We start from the raw sequence: 16,678 nt of genomic DNA on the forward strand, positions 1-16,678 counted from the left end.
TAAATGGAAGATTAATATCATTGTTTGAAAATGATTATTGGGTATGAATATTCAAATATGCATGAAAAAAACCTGACAAACTATTCACACAACTTTTCAGTTCAGTTCAGTCATGTCCCGACTCTTTGCACCACACCAGGCCTCCCTGTCCATCACCAACTCCCGGAGTTCACCCAAACTGACGTCCATCAAGTCAGTGATGCCATCCAGCCATCTCATCCTCTGTCGTCCCCTTTTCCTCCTGCCCCCAATCCCTCCCAGCATCAGAGTCTTTTCCAATGAGTCAACTCTTTGCATGAGGTGGCCAAAGTATTGGAGTTTCAGCTTTATCATCATTCCTTCCAAAGAACCCCCAGGGCTGATCTCCTTCAGAATGGACTGGTTGGATCTCCTTGCAGTCCAAGGGACTCTCAAGAGTCTTCTCCAACACCACAGTTCAAAAGCATCAATTCTTTGGCACTCAGCTTTCTTCACAGTCCAACTCTCACACCCATACATGACCACTGGAAAAACCATAGCCTTGACTAGACGGAACTTTGTTGGCAAAGTAATGTCTCTGCTTTTCAATATGCTAGCTAGGTTGGTCATAACTTTCCTTTCTAGGAGTAAGTGTCTTTAATTTCATGGCTGCAATCACCATCTGCAGTGATTTTGGAGCCCCCAAAAATAAAGTCTGACACTGTTTCCACTGTTTCCCCATGTATTTCCCATGGAGTGATGGGACCAGATGCCATGATCTTCGTTTCCTGAATGTTGAGCTTTAAGTTAACTTATTCACTCTCCTCTTTCACTTTCATCAAGAGGCTTTTAGTTCCTCTTCACTTTCTGTCATAAGGGTGGTGTCATCTGCATATCTGAGGTTATTGATATTTCTCCCGGCAATCTTGATTCCAGCTTGTGCTTCTTCCAGCCCAGCGTTTCTCATGATATTCTTTGCATATAAGTTAAATAAGCAGGGTGACAATATACAGCCTTGACATACTCCTTTTCCTATTTTACTGGTGTGTTTTTGTAGGAGAGATTTATGGGGACTTTTAATTTGGTAATTTTTATATTACTGATTGATTTTAAGAAATAACTGCATTCTTTTTGTGTTCTAAAAAGAAAAAAAATTAGCCATAAAGATTTAAAAATGAAGATAAACAATATATTTGTGTATAGAGAAGAGACTTGTGACTGCCAAGAAGGCAGGGGGGCAGGGGAGGAAACGACTAGATGTTTGGGCTTAGCAGATGAAAACTATTATCTATTGGATGGATAATCAAAATGTCCTACTGTATAACACAGGGAACTATATTCAATATCCTGTGATAAACCATAATGGAAAAGAATATATATACATATATATGTATATATGTATGTATAACCGAGTCACTTTGCTACACAGCAGAAATCAAATACACATTTAAAATTTTAAAAAAGGATACATCTATAGATTCATTTCAGAGAGGTAACTGCTGTTAATATTTTAGAGTACATATTATATACACTTATACATATGCATATATGCTGTTGTTTGGTTGATGAGTCACATTCAACTCTTTTGCAACCGCATGGACTGTAGCTCGCCAGGCTCCTCTGTCCATGAGATTTCCCAGGCACATACGTATATACACACATGCAAACATATATATCTATAAAAGTGAGACCTAAATGTACTTGGTGCTTTGTAGCCTGCCTTTTTATGGCCTACACTGCTTGAATTTCTTCCAGCACAAGGGTTTGAAGACCTATTTGCTGAAAATACACACCTAACAAATATCTGTCAAGCAGCTATTTTAATAGTTCAAGAGGAACTTTTCTAGTCTCAGTGAGTTATAGGCTACTTAAGAGAAGAAATACAGACATGTCTATATTCAAGAGAAACTATACATTAAAGAAAATAGGATTGAATTATCAACAGCTATTCACCAACAACTTGCACAATCAAGAAGAAATAGACAGGGAATTCCCTGGCTGTTCCGGGGTTAGGACTCTGCACTTCTACTGCTGGAGGTGTGGGTCCGATGGTTGGGAAACTAAGATTCTGGATGTTGTCTGGCATGGCCAACCAACCAAACAAAAATCTCACCTATGTAAATCAACTATAATGGTTAGTCTCTCAGTCATGTTCAGCTCTTTGCAACCTCATGAACTGTAGCCCACCAGGCTCTATCTATGGAACTCCAGGCAAAACTACTGGAGTGGGTAGCCATTCCCTTCTCCAGGGGATCTTCTTGACCCAGGGATTGAACCCAGGTCTCCTGCACTGCATGCAACATTTTTTTTAAAAAAAAATCTGGGAGCACTAGAGAACCTGGATGTTTTAGAGTATAGCACACATACAGAAGACAAAGTATATCATAGGTGGGGGTCAGGTGAGCTGGATGGTAGAGGGGGACCACATTATCCAGGGTCTTATGAGCCAGATTAGAATATATCCAGTTCAATAGGGAGAACTTGAAGATTCTAAAGTAGTACTGCTTTGAGATCAGGACTGAATTTTGTAGGCTTTCAAAAGCAAAGGCTCATAGTTTAGGCTTTCACTAACTTGAAATTTATTCAAATTGGTTGACTGGGAAAGAATTGCTCAAAGCTCACAGTGGGCTTCCCTGGTGGCTTAGATGGTACAGAATCTGCCTGCCAATGCAGGAGACTCAGGTTTGATCCCTGGGTCAGGAAGATCCCCTGGAGAAGGGAATGGCAACCCACTCCAGTATTCTTGCCTGGAGAATTCCAAGGACAGAGGATCCTGGAGGGTTACAGTCCATGGGGTCACAAAGAGTCGGACATGACAGAGCGACTCATACTTTCACTTTCATGGTGGGATAACTCCTGCCACCTTGCATTTCTGCTCCAGGGCTTTGCCTATCTGTTTACAGAGATCTAACACAAAGGTAAGGAACATACAGAAGAATCCCAGCTGGTCCACAAACAGGAGGAAAAACATGACTGTACCTGAGTTTTCGGAGATTATTTGTTATGAAGAGAGGGAACATGGGACCACCCACTGTGCAGGAGTTATTAACTTCTGCCTCACCTGTCTTGCCTGGGTCCCCCTGCTACTCACATCCACAGGTAGGAAGCCCTGGGGAAGCCTCAGACCTCTTGCTGCTCAGGGAGAGGCAGGAATGCCCTGCAGGCTCTTTTTACCTGTGTCCAGGTATGTTCCCAGGTAGAGCCTCTGTGTCCAGGTAGTTATGGAGCCAAGGACCTGCCTTGGCCTCCCTACCCCATTATCTGTTGCCCAATCTCACCCGCTTGGAGAAGGAAGGCTCTGGCCCCTGTAAATTCTGATTTGACTTGGACACTGAAATCTCTGCTTGGTCTTGGTCATCCCTTCCTCCACAGAATGACTGTTTCTTCTCTTGGCTCTCCAATCAATGATCCATGCAGCAGCTGAGTGATCTTTTAAAATTTATTGACCATATTATGATCTTTCTCTGCTTACAACCCTTATGGGGCCTTCCTCTACTCCTAGAATAACATTCTAGCACATGACTGGTTCCTGCCTCCCGTTCCCTTCTCTCTTTCTGTATCTCTTACCCCTCACGCAGCATGCTTCACCAGCTTCTGGAGGACTCTGAGCCCATCCCACTCCATGGCCTTTGACTGATACTATTCCCACACCTCTTCCATCAGTCAACTCTTGTTTTTCAGATCTTGACTTAAACTTCATGTCCTCAGACAGGTTTTCCCCACCCTCCCTGTAACTCTTATCTTAGTTCAGAATTATTGGAGAAGTCAATGGCACCCCACTCCAGTACTCTTGCCTGGAAAATCCCATGGATGGAGGAGCCTGGTAGACTGCAGTCCATGGGGTTGCTAGAGTTGGACACGACTGAGTGACTTCACTTTCACTTTTCACTTTCATATATTGGAGAAGGAAATGGCAACCCACTCCAGTGTTCTTGCCTGGAGAATCACAGGGATGGGGGAGCCTGGTGGGCTGCCGTCTATGGGGTCGCACAGAGTCGGACACGACTGAAGTGACTTAGCAGCAGTTCAGAATTATACATTTGCTTCTTTTCTTATTTACTCTGTCTCTACTGCTAGATCATGAAACTCCATCAAGGTAGGGATCATGCCTACTTCATTTACCCTTATCACCGTAACACCTAGAAAGCCTGGTCTATAGTCAATACTCAGTGACACTTGTTCAATAAGTGGATGGATGAACTGATAACTGAATGAGATGCCTGTTTCTCAGTGAGTTAACTGATCTTTTAGGAAGTATACACAGGATCCTCCTGACTCTTAGTTACTACATGCCCCGCTCTAGGTCATGAATCATCTTGAACTGCCCTGGGGCCTCCATAGCCTGAGCCCTCTTCTCTTTATGCTTAACTGAACCTTCTAGTTTCTTGGCCCTGGCTGCCAAAGTCAGTGGAGCTGAAGGGCCTCCATCATCTACATTTTGGCCTCAGCATGCCTTGGCCCTAGGCTCTTTCTCTTTAGGCTGGTCTACAATTAACAGAGTTAGTAAGGGTGAGTAAAGATGCTTGCAGAGTACCTCAGATCACATGACTGATTCAAGACCTGACCTCAGGTCTCCTGGCTCCACAACAGTGATTTTCCTATCACACCCTGAGCTTCCCAGACACCACACAAATTGCTGGTCTTTGTGCTAGTGATGAAGATTATCACACACACTACCCCTTGGTACAGTGGTTTTTACCAGCAGTGCAGGAGTTCATACTTCTAAGGGCACATCAGAATTTCAGGGAAATGAGAAGTCATGTGACTTTTTTTCCATTTAGTCAAAAAAATATAGCAGTGATGAATGCTTGTTATCAAATGATTGAATGGTACAGAAGTATATATGTAAAAAGAGAAGATCTCTATCTATACCCCCTTCCCACCTCATCCCAATCTAATTCTCCTTCCCACTTCTTTCCTCAAAGTATGTACTTTTAACAGTGTAGTGTAATTAAGTCCAGACATTTTAAATATATTTATAAACATTATGTATAATAATTTATATACAGATATAAATAGTTTTTTTAATCCTGCAGTTTAAAAAACATATTCAATATTATTTTTTAAATTGCATATGTTGAAAGTGAAAAAAGGACACCAACTTTGTAATGGAACATACCCTTGGCTGAAGGAGCACGATAGAGAGGCCTTGTTCTGGTATGCGTATAAGAAGAAATAGCAGGAGACATGGCAAAATCTGGCAGGAGAACTAACGCGAAGGAAGTCTTGTTCGTGGGATGGCTCAAAGACTCTCACCAGCAGTGGAAGTGGTGGGTATGGCTCACTAGGACACCCGTGTGGGGCATGGCCACAGACTATCATCTACAGGCTGCCAGGGCCCAGCTGCAGATGTGGATGTGGACAGAAGGAAAGGAGCTGAGTACGTATGTTAGGATGAAAAACATAGGACAAAAATGGATTTGTGAAGACAAGTCATAGACTAAGAGAAAATATTTGCAAACGACATATCTGAAAAAGGATGATTATCTCCCTTAAAACTCAACAATAAGAAAATAAACAATCCAATTTAAAAAATAGGCAAAAGACAGGAACAGACCTCTCCTCAAGGAAGTATGGTGGTGGTGGTGGTTTAGTCACTAAGTCATGTCCTACTCTTGTGATCCCATGGACTGTAGCCCACCAGGATCCTCTGTCCATGTAATTTCCCAGGCAAGAATATGGAATGGGTTGCGATTTCCTTCTCCAGGGAATCTCCTCAACCCAGGGATCAAAGCCAGGTCTCCTGCATTATAGGCGGTCTCTATTGGAGGTGGATTCTTTACCGACTGAGCCACCAGGGAAGCCACCGAAGGAAATGTACAGAAAGCAGAAAAACATATGAAAAGATGCTTCATATCATATGTCATCAGGGAAATGCAAATTAAAATAACATGGAGATGGGACTTCCCTGGTGGTCCAGTGGCTAAGACCCATGCTCCTAGTGCAGGGGGTCTGAGTTTGATCCCTGATCAGTGAACCAAATTTCGCATGCCACACTAAAAGATCCTTCATGTTGCAACAGAGATTGAAGATCCCTAGTGCTGGAACTAAGACCTGATGCAGGCAAATAATAATAATAATAATAATAATAAACAAAAACAAACAAAAAACCATGGATGGGCTTCTCTGGTGGCTCAGTGGTAAAGAATCTGCCTGTCAATACAGAAGGCATGAGTTCAATCCCTGATCCAGGAAGATCCCACAAGTTGTGGAGCAACTGAGCCCATGTACCACAACTATGTATTCTAGAGTCTGGGAGCCTCAACTACTAAGCCCATGTGCCGCACCTATTGAAGCCTGTGCACCCTAGAGCCTGTAACCCACAACAAGAGAAGCCACTACAATGAGAAACCTGCACATCACAACTAGAGAGAAGCCTCCTCTCACCACAACTAGAGAAAAGCCTGTGCAACAATGAGGACCCAGCATAGCCAAAAAAAACCCAAAACAAACAAACAAAAAAAAAAAAACCACGGAGATATCACTACATGTATATCAGAAAGGCCAAAATGAACACTCAACATCAAATGCTAGTGACAATGTGGAGCAACAGAAACACTCACATTGCCAGTGGAACACACAATAGTATGCAAGTCACTCTGGAAGACAGTTTGGTGGTTTCTCACAAAACTAAATGGATTCTTAGCATACAATTCAGCAACTGCATTCCTTAATATTTTCTCAAATGAGTTGAAAACTTTTGGCAACACAAGACCATACATGAATATTTATAGCAGCTTTGTTCATAAAGGCAAAAACTTGGAAGCAATCAAGATATCTTTCAGTAGGTGGACAAATACACTGTGGTGTATTCAGATAGAGCAAAAGAAAAAAATGAGCTGTTAAGCCATAAAAAGACACTGGGGGAAAATTAAATGCATATAACTAAGTGAAGGAAGCCATCTGAAAAGGCTACATACTGTATGATTTCAACTATATGACATTCTGGAAAAGGCAAAACTTAGAGAGACAGTAAAAAGATCAGTAGCGGCCCAGGGTGAGGGAAGGAAGAGTTCAGAGAGCACAGAGGATTTCTAAGGCAATGAAATTATTCTGCATGATAAATGATGGTAGATATCTGTCATACCACACAACTGCACTCATCTTACACACTAGCAAAGTAATGCTCAAAATTCTTCAAGCCAGGCTTCAACAGTACATGAACCGAGAACTTCCAGATGTTCAAGCTGGATTTAGAAAAGGCAGAGGAACCAGAGATCAAATTGTCAACATCTATTGGATCATCGAAAAAGCAAGAAAGGTCCAGAAAAACATCTACTGCTGCTTTATTGACTACGCCAAAGCCTTTGACTGTGTGGATCACAACAAACTGTGGCAAATTCTTCAAGAGATAGGAATACCAGACCACCTGACCCGCCTCCTTAGAAATCTGTATGCAGGTCAGGAAGCAACTGTTAGAACTGGACATGGAACAACAGACTGGTTCTGAATTGGGAAAGGAGTACGTCAAGGCTGTATATTGTTACCCTGCTTATTTAACTTATATGCAGAGCACATCATGTGAAATGCTGGGCTGGATGAAGCACAAGCTGGAATCAAGATTGCAGGGAGAAACATCAATAACCTTAGATTTGCAGATGACACCACCCTTATGGCAGAAAGTGAAGAGGAATAGAAGAGCCTCTTGATGAAAGTGAAAGAGGAGAGTGAAAAAGCTGGCTTAAAACTCAACATTCAAAAAATGAAGATCATGGCATCCAGTCCTATCACTTTATGGCAAATAGATGGGGAAACATTGGAAACAGTGACAGACATCATTTTCCTGTGCTCCAAAATCACTGCAGTTGGTGACTGCAGCCATAAAGTTAAAAGACGCTTGCTCCTTGGAAGAAAAGCTATGACCAACCTAGACAGCATATTAAAAAGCAAAGACATTATTTTGCTGACAAAGGTCCATCTAGCCAAAGCTATGGTTTTTCCAGTAGTTATGTATGGATGTGAGAGTTGGACTATAAAGAAAGCTGAACACCGAAGAATTGATGCTTTTGAACTGTAGTGTTGGAGAAGATTCTTGAGAGTCCCTTGGACTGCAAGGAGATCCAACCAGTCCATCCTAAAGGAAATCAGTCCTGAATATTCACTGGAAGGACTGATGCTGAAGCTGAAACTCCAATACTCTGGGTACCTGATGGGAAGAACTGACTCATTGGAAAAGATCATGATGCTGGGAAAGACTGAGGGCAGGAGGAGAAGGGGACGACAGAGGATGAGATGGTTGGATGGCATCATCAACTTGATGGACATGAGTTTGAGCAAGCTCTGGGAGTTGATGATGGACAGGGAGGCCTGGTGTGCTGCAGTCCATGGGGTTGCAGAGTCAGACATGACGGAGCAACTGAACTGAGCTGATTTGTCATACATGTGTTCAAATCCATAGAACCCAATAGAGAACCCTAATGTAAGGTATGGATTCTAGATGGTAATGATGAGTCAATGAAGGATCATCACTTGTAACAAATGGGGCTTGTGAGGCAATGGAACAAGCCCTGCTCTGGGAGCTCCAGCCCAGTTTTTACCTTGGCATTGCCTCTGGTTTGCTGTGCAACCTGGAACAAGTCTCCTCCCCTCTCTAAGCTAATTTTCTCTTTGTGTGAAGTGGGCTTGCAGTTCTCAAGGATCTCTTATTTCTTCAGGTTTTATGCATTATTTCCTGGTAGTGGAACTTTTGAATGCTTCCTAAGATAAGGGTAATTAGAGTAACCATTGAGGGTGTTTGCTAAGTGCTGCGGTCTCATTTAATCTAGGGAACAGCTCTCTACTATTAGACCCATTTTACAGATGGAGTGGCTGAGGCTTAGGGAGGTTGACCAATGCCACAGAGCTGGTCAGTGGTAGCACCAGTATTCAAAGAAGGTAGACTCCTTTGCCTTCCCTCTCCAACAAACTGAAGGAAGAGCATCTAGGCTCTGCTGCCTGCAAGAGGAGAACAGAAAATATAAAGTAAAAGCACTTTATGTTAGACAGGAAATGGGTCTGACCATGGACACTCTCCCAGTCACTTATCACAGAGAGCCAAGAAAGAACCCCAAGGGCATGGCAACTTCAGAGGATGGAGGGTGTGCAGATTTCAACATCACTGGAAAAGGAAAGATAGAGGACAGGCTCTTGAGGCTAATCTCTGGAGATATGAATGCTTTTAGGGGAAGATAAAATGGACTTCTAAGTTAAAGGAAAAATTCAGGTTATCACTCCATCCGTATGCAGAAAATCAGTAACTTTTCTCTTTTTTTTTGAATCACAAATTTCTTTTTCTATGAGATGAAGAATTGATCCTCTCAGAGACAAAGCAAACAGTAATTATTAAATTTTACCTACAATTTCATGAGATTTATGGAATTCCTATGAAGACCCTGGCCTAGGGAGACTCATAGGATGAGAGTAATCATTAATTAGTAATTATGCTAAAAATAATAGTGAAAGTATTATTAAGTGTCAAGTACTCTAACATTTACAAAACAATCGCATACACGACTTAAACTTTCCAATAAGCAGGCTGTCAACCTCCTCCCCCTTTCTCGGCTGCACCACGCAGCATAAGGGATCTTAGTTCCCTGACTGATAGGGATAGAGAGGACAGTTACATAGGTAGTTGTAGTAGTCTCAGTAGGGCATTATAGGTAGAGATGGAAACCGAGGAAACTTTGGGGGACCACTGTAAGTTAATGATCACTCAAGAAACCCATCAGAAGGTCATGGAATGAAGCAAGCTTGTTTAACTATAAAGCCATAAATAAAAGCAAGAGATATAGCCCAGGTCATTAAGTGAACGAAAAAAAAAAAAATGAGGCTTGCATTCTGCTGGCCATGGTCAGCAAGACAGTGATCCTTAGGACCAAGGAATTTAAGGGAAAGGTGGCATTCCAAAGTTGGAGACCCTCATTATACAGACACCTGAGATGATCCAACACATTTTAGTAACATATGTTACCATCTTTCTCCTGATTTGAGTAAGTGCCATGACAGTCCCAGTTTGACCTCATAAGGTCAAATACTCTCCTATCTAATTATGAAGGAGGAGCTGGTGATATAAGCCTAAAGTCTACTCAAAGAATGAGGAAGAGGGCAGTCTTTTCCCTCTTCCCCACTTTACTTTGATTATAAAAATGTAGTCTTCTTCACCCTCGGGGCAGAGCTCCGTCGCCTGCCTGCCTGCATCCCTCACAAAGCATCCCATATTAACAAATCTACTTCTCGCCTATCGTTTTGCCTCTCACTGAATCCCTCCTGTGCTTAGACACAGAGAACCTGAGCCTCAGCAAATCCAGACATCAGGTGAGTGACTCTAATTGAAAGATCGTGGGTTCAAGTCCCCATCAGAGGTGCACGGTTTCACAACCAGGGATCAAACCTGAGCCCACTGCAGTGGAAGTGCAGAGTCTTAACCACAGGACCATCAGGGAAGTCCTTCAATATCCATTTCTGTAGGTGAGAAAACTGAGGTTCAAAAGAGCCAGGGAAGGGAGTGACTGTACTTGGGCAGGTTTCTTTTAGGAGGGCCATGGGATACACACACACACACCTACACACCTTTATACAGTATTAAGCCCACTTCTACCTTTATGTTTTTAAAGAATAAGACTGTGCCTATCTGTGCATAATAGATATGGCTCATACTTCATTCTTTTTCCAACTGTGTACTATTTTGCGAAAGGCTGTATCATGGTTTATTTAACCAGTTTGGTTGTTTCTCCCGACTGGGGAGAAGGTCAACAGAAGTGGACAGTACCATGCAGCAGCTTTCAACGCATCTAAGAAACCCCTCAAGGACACTAAAACTAGACTGGTGGTTGCCAAGAGATATGGGTGGGGTTGGGAGAAAGTTGGATTGGGAGCTTGGGATAAGCAGATGTAAACTGGTATATAAAGAACGGATAAACCACAAGGTCCTACTGTATAGCTCAGGGAACCATATTCAATATCCTGTGATAAACCATAATGGAAAAGAATAGGAAAGCATATATATATATATAACCGAGTCAGTTATTAACACTGTAATTCAGCTAGTTGTGTCTGACTCTGTGCAGTCCTGTGGACTGCAGCCTGCCAGGCTCCTCTGTCCATGGGATTCTCTAGGCAAGAATACTGGAGTGGGTTGCTGTGCCCTCCTCCAGGGGATCTTCCTGGGGATAGAACCTATGTCTCACATCTATCTGCATTGGCAGGTGGGTTCTTTACTGATACTGCCACCTAGCGTTCACTTTAAAAAAAAACCCTCAGATCTCTCCAAAATTGTCCTTAGAAGACTTCTGGGGGGTAGTAAGATCCTTGTCAGAAAGGGTATTCAAGCAGAGATCAAGGTATGCAGGAGAGGGTTAACGGGTAGTTTCTATTCCTACATCTTTTTGCTGTGTCTTCCTCTACTGCAGAGGGAAAGGGAAGTTAGTTACATCTCCTACATGTTTCAAAGTATGTTCTTTCCTTTCTGGCCAAAAACACTGATGGAGTACCCCTGTGGTGGCCCCTCAGCTGGGTGCTAGGGACCCACCGCTACCAAGATGCAGAATGTACCTTCCATGACCTTAGTTGGAAGTCATGAATATCAATCAGGGTTTCCCATATGGAAGTAAAAAAATTTTTCAACTGTGATAAGTGCTCTGAAGGAAAATTTCAAAAGGCTGAGCATGTGTAATAAACAGGAAGGCTTCCCTGAAAAAGAGGTTCTTTTCACCTCCTTGCTGTAACTAAATTCAGCATCCCCCTAAAGTCACTGCTTCCTCTGCAGGCCTCTGAGAGAGGCTCCCCTCTCCTTACATCACGTGGCCAGGAGCCAGGGAGGATCCTTGTTCCCGCTTCTTTCCTCCTTCCTCTCTAAGATAGTTGGCTCCTCGGGAACACGGGACAGCAGACCACAGCACCTCTACTTGCTTCAGCATGCACAACCCTCAGGCCGGCCCCCTCTGCCACCTAGCACCTTCTCTCTCTCTCTCTCTCTCACTGTTTTTATCTCTCTCTTGCCCTATCTCTCTTCCTCCACCATTTCCCTATTATCATTCTTTTTTTTTTTTTTTTTAATTCAGCTGTGCTCAGTCTTAGTTGCAGCATGTGGGATATAGTTCCTTGACCAGGGATCAAACCTGGGGCCCCTGCAATGGAAGTGTGGAGTCTTAGCCACTGAACCACCAAGGAAGTCCCTTGCTGTGATCATTCTTGATATGTTTATCCATATAGAAGTATCACCTGTGCTCCAGTCTCTTAAATTCTTGACCCCTTTTGCTTCCAAATAGCTTATTCTCCACCCTACCCCACACATTCCCTTCTACCATCACAACCTAGACCTTGTCATTATCAAAACCTGTACCACTTTTTTTTAAGTTTTACTGGAGTATAGTTGATTTATAGTGTTGTGTTCCTACACCACTTTCAAGGCCTCTGTTTCAAGCACCCTATTTTCTGGGTGCCACACCACTCCTGCTGGTCTGTTTCATATCCACTAGTGTGTAGACCCTACCAGATTGTGACCACATCAGGGTCTCTAGTCTAATGCTAGTCTGTGACCCAGCCACTGCTCTTCATCCCCACATAGCTTCACTCCCTTTTTCACCCAGTGACTGGTCAACCATGTTGGCTCCCTGCTACACACTCCCATCCTCTTGTCCCTCTCCTTGTTTTGCAGCCATCCTCCAAAGCCACAACACTGTCCCGATACACCTTTGCCTCTGCTTTAAGACTACACCCAAGCCATTGAATGTGGCTAGAGAGCAAAAGGCAGGTTTGTTAACCAGTCACACTTTCAATTTATGAAAACCTCAGGTGGTATATATATATATACAATGGAATGTTACTCAGCCGTTAAAAGGAATTAAATTGGGTCACTTGTAGTGATGTGGGTGAAACTAGAGTCTGTCACACAGAGTGAAGTAAGTCAAAAAAAGAAAAACAAATATCATATATTAATACATATATATATGGAATCTAGAAAAAATTATACTGATGAACCTATTTGCAGGGCAGGAATAGAGACACAGACATAGAGAACGAACTTGTGGACACAGTGGGGGAGGATAGAGTGGGACAAATTGAGACAGTAGAACTGACATATATACCTTACATGTGTAAAATAGATAGATGGTGGGAAGCTGCCATATAGCACAGGGAGCCCAGCCCCATGCTCTGTGATGACCTAGACAGGTGGGAAAGAGGGGGTGGGAGGGTGGCACGGGAGGAAGGGTTTATATGTATACATATGGCTAATTCACACTGTTGTACAGCAGAAAATAACACAACATCGTAAAGCAATTATCCTCCAATTAAAAAAACAAAAACGAAACCTCAGGTGAGTCCTAGCACTGTGGGGCAAACCTATTTGTCTTATTTATGTTGCTCTTCCACTCTTTAAGAGGCTATTTCCTGAATTCAAACTTCCATTACTCTCCCTCTTTTCACTGTCAGCTGATGACATTGTTCTTATTTCACTGAGAAAACAGAAGCAATCATAAAAGAACTTCCTTATCCTCCAGCCACTAAATCTACACACTGACATGTGTCCGAACGCACAGACTAACTAGGCTTTTTCTGCCGTGAGAATAGCTGAGTCATCCTCATCCTGCCCTAGGTCTCTTTCTCTTGTGCACTGGATCTCATCCCCTTTTCTTCACCTACTCAAGAGCCTTCCTCCTGCAAAGATCCTTCCCTCTCTCTTGCATCATCAAACCTTTCCATTGCGTCATTCCCATGAACATATAAACATACCACAGGACCTTTCATCTCTCATCTCTCTGTTCCCTTTCACAGTAAAACTCCTTAAAAGAGTCATCTCTACTCACTCTCTCCAATTTTTCACTTTCCATTCTGTTGGATTTACTTCAGCTGACTTCATCCTTATTACTTCACTGAAACTGCTCTTCCCAATGGCAATGATGCCTCCCACTGCCAAATCCAAAGGCTAAACCTTAGCCCACTTCTCCCTTGTCTTGACAGGAGTAGAAATTGAAGAGCCTAAGCTACTCCATCTTGTAAAAGAGCTCCATTTTGCAAAGGTACCGGGCAAACAGACTTAGACTTTGGATACTGCCTAAACTTGCTCCACTGTGCATGAGCCAATCAGCCCTTAGGTTAAACCTCCTGACTTTAAGTTCAAGAATTTGTGATTTACCTTTGTGATTTACCTTGGAAGTAATGAGTTACCTTTGTGATTTACCTTGGAAGTAATGATTTACCATGGAAGTAAAAAAACCAATCAGAAATCCACACACAACCCTATAGAAGAGGGTAACCAATCAGTAGTCCTTCAGCCTGAACAACCCCTTTGTTACCCTTTCACCTGAATATTCCCTATATAAGCAGTGTAACCCAAAACTCGGGGCTCCTCTCCTTAGCTGCTGCGTTGGTAACGGTGGGAGCCCCAGCTCGAGCTTGGTAATAAAAACTCTCTTGCTTTTGCATCGGATACTGGCTCCCTGGTGGTCACTGGGAGATTTGTGACTTGGGTATAACAAAATTTTGGTCCTATCTACACACACAATTTTTAGTGCTGTGGTGATAGACTCTAACATGCTGCCTCCTTTGATATGTATGGCATTCATGCCCTTGTTTATCTCCTCCTCTTGAGTGTGAGTGGGACCTGTGCTTGCTTCTAACTAATAGAATGTGGCAAAGATGATGTAATGTCACTTTCATGATTACATCATGTCATATGAGATTTTGTTTTACCGACAAACTCTAGAGACTTCAAAGTCAACAGCTTATTTCTTGAGTGGTGGCATACAGATATTTATTCTAATATCATTCTTTAAAGTAGACATATATTTTATAAACCTTTCTTTATATATGTCATATTTCACAAGATAAAATTTAAGACCTGCAACAAGGAGATATTAACAAACAAACAAAAAGTCCAGCTGACTTTAAAGAAGTAAGTGGTCATGTTAGGAAGCCCACATGGTTAGGAGCTAAGGGTCAGCAAAGAGCTGAGGGTCAGCAAGAAGCTGGGGCCCTCAGTCCTACAAGAGCAAAGGAATTAATTGTGCCCAAAACCTGAGCTTGGAGTACTATTATTTTCCATTTGTGCCTCCAGATGGGACTAGAGCTCAGCCAAAACCTGGTTGCACCCAGTGAGCCCCTATAAGCACAGCACTCAGTTAAGCCATGACTGAACTCCTGACCCACAGAAATTGAGAGACAATAAATCAGTCATTTTAAGCCACAAAGTTTATGGTAATTTATTAGATAGCAATTCGCAGAGTCAGACACAAATGAGCAACTAACACAACAGGAAACTAATATAGCCACTTATCTTTTTTATATGGTTGTTTTGTCCATAATAGCATCTTACATCGTATTTTTAAAAGAACACAGTCACGTATTTTCATATTAAACTGGTACCATTCAATACCTTCACATGGCAAATTGTGACCACAAAATGCCTGGGTCTAAGTGAGGGTTCAGAGGAGAACCCAGATGCTCTCATACCTCTTATAAAGCCTGACCCTGACCAAATATCTTTGTCTCTCTAAGGTCCAGTTCCCCATATAAAAAATGAATTGGGGGAGGTGGCTTCCCTGGTGTTCCAGTGGTTAGGACTCAGTGCTTCCACTGCAGGAAGCTGGGTTCAGTCCCTGGTGGGGGATTTGGGATCCTGAAAGCCATGAGGGGTACCCTCCCCCACACACACACAAAAACAAAAAACAAGAATGAATGGGTTGTAGCAGACCATCTCAAAGAAACGCTAAAGTGTGATATATAATGATTCTGTGGCTGACTGACTGAGGGCCCATCCAGTCATCTTTGGAGGAAGGGTGTTGCTAAAGTACGAAAAAGAAGGACTCAGAGCTGAAAGATGTGGGAGATGAATTTCCTCCCCTATTAATTTCATTGGAGAAACTGAAGCCTGGATGAAAGGGACTTCCTAAGACATGGCAGAGTCAGCCTCAGCCCTTCCCTTTGGGCTCCTACATCAGTGTTTTCTTCAGTGGCAACCAGGAGGCACTTCTCTCTTCTAAGGTCTCCCGGGTTCTTTGTTACCATTGTGAGGTAATCCCAATGCCTGCCCACCCACTCTACAGACAGGACCTCGTGGGTTTGCTCCAGATCTTTTAAGAGTTTGGGCCCAGTCCTAGGAATATTCCTCATCCAGTGTGGCCTTTTCCTGCCTCATTTCAGGAGGACCTACCAGTTGGTGTTGTCCTGTGCTGAGACAGAGATCGAGGAAGCTCTTGGCTGAGTCAGAGGTACGGGAGTGTGTATGGGTGAGATGGAAGCTGTATGCTGTTTTCAGGTAGATTGGAAGCTAGAGTTTTGGAGAACCTGAGACCAGTAAGCTCTTGGAGGCTCTGCAACACACTAATATTCATATTCTAAGAAAGATGTCCATAGATAAATCCTTAATTTTTTTAACCAAGAGATTTTAAATTAAAAGCTAGAGTCTCCTTATCTGACCATCTCCATTCTTCTTACTGGAGCAATTCTTTTTTTTAATTGCTTTTGTTTGTTTGTTTTAGTTCTTTAGTTCTCCATTTCTTTGTATAATACACTTCAATGACATTTTTCAACTAATCAACATGATGTTAGACGAAAATTTACACCTGTCAACCTCCCCTACCCCTCCTCTCAATATAATTATTTCATTTTAGTTCCTTTTAACATATCTTTGTACTTTTAAAAACTATGTAAGCATAAACTTCTTATAAACAGTTATTTGTGTTAGTTTCCTATTGCTGCCTTAGTAAATTATACATTTTGTGCATAAGACAACACAAATTTG

General features: G+C 42.5%; 1 protein-coding gene across 1 annotated transcript in view; it reads right to left on the reverse strand.

Moving 5' to 3' along the window:
* SLC36A2 (solute carrier family 36 member 2) overlaps positions 1–16,678 on the reverse strand; it is a 75,904-nt gene that overhangs the window by 47,264 nt on the left and 11,962 nt on the right. The gene's annotated exons all lie outside the window — the stretch shown is intronic.

The sequence above is a fragment of the Ovis aries genome, chromosome 5, assembly GCF_016772045.2.
Source record: "Ovis aries strain OAR_USU_Benz2616 breed Rambouillet chromosome 5, ARS-UI_Ramb_v3.0, whole genome shotgun sequence".
In the NCBI taxonomy this organism is placed as follows: Eukaryota; Metazoa; Chordata; class Mammalia; order Artiodactyla; family Bovidae; genus Ovis; species Ovis aries.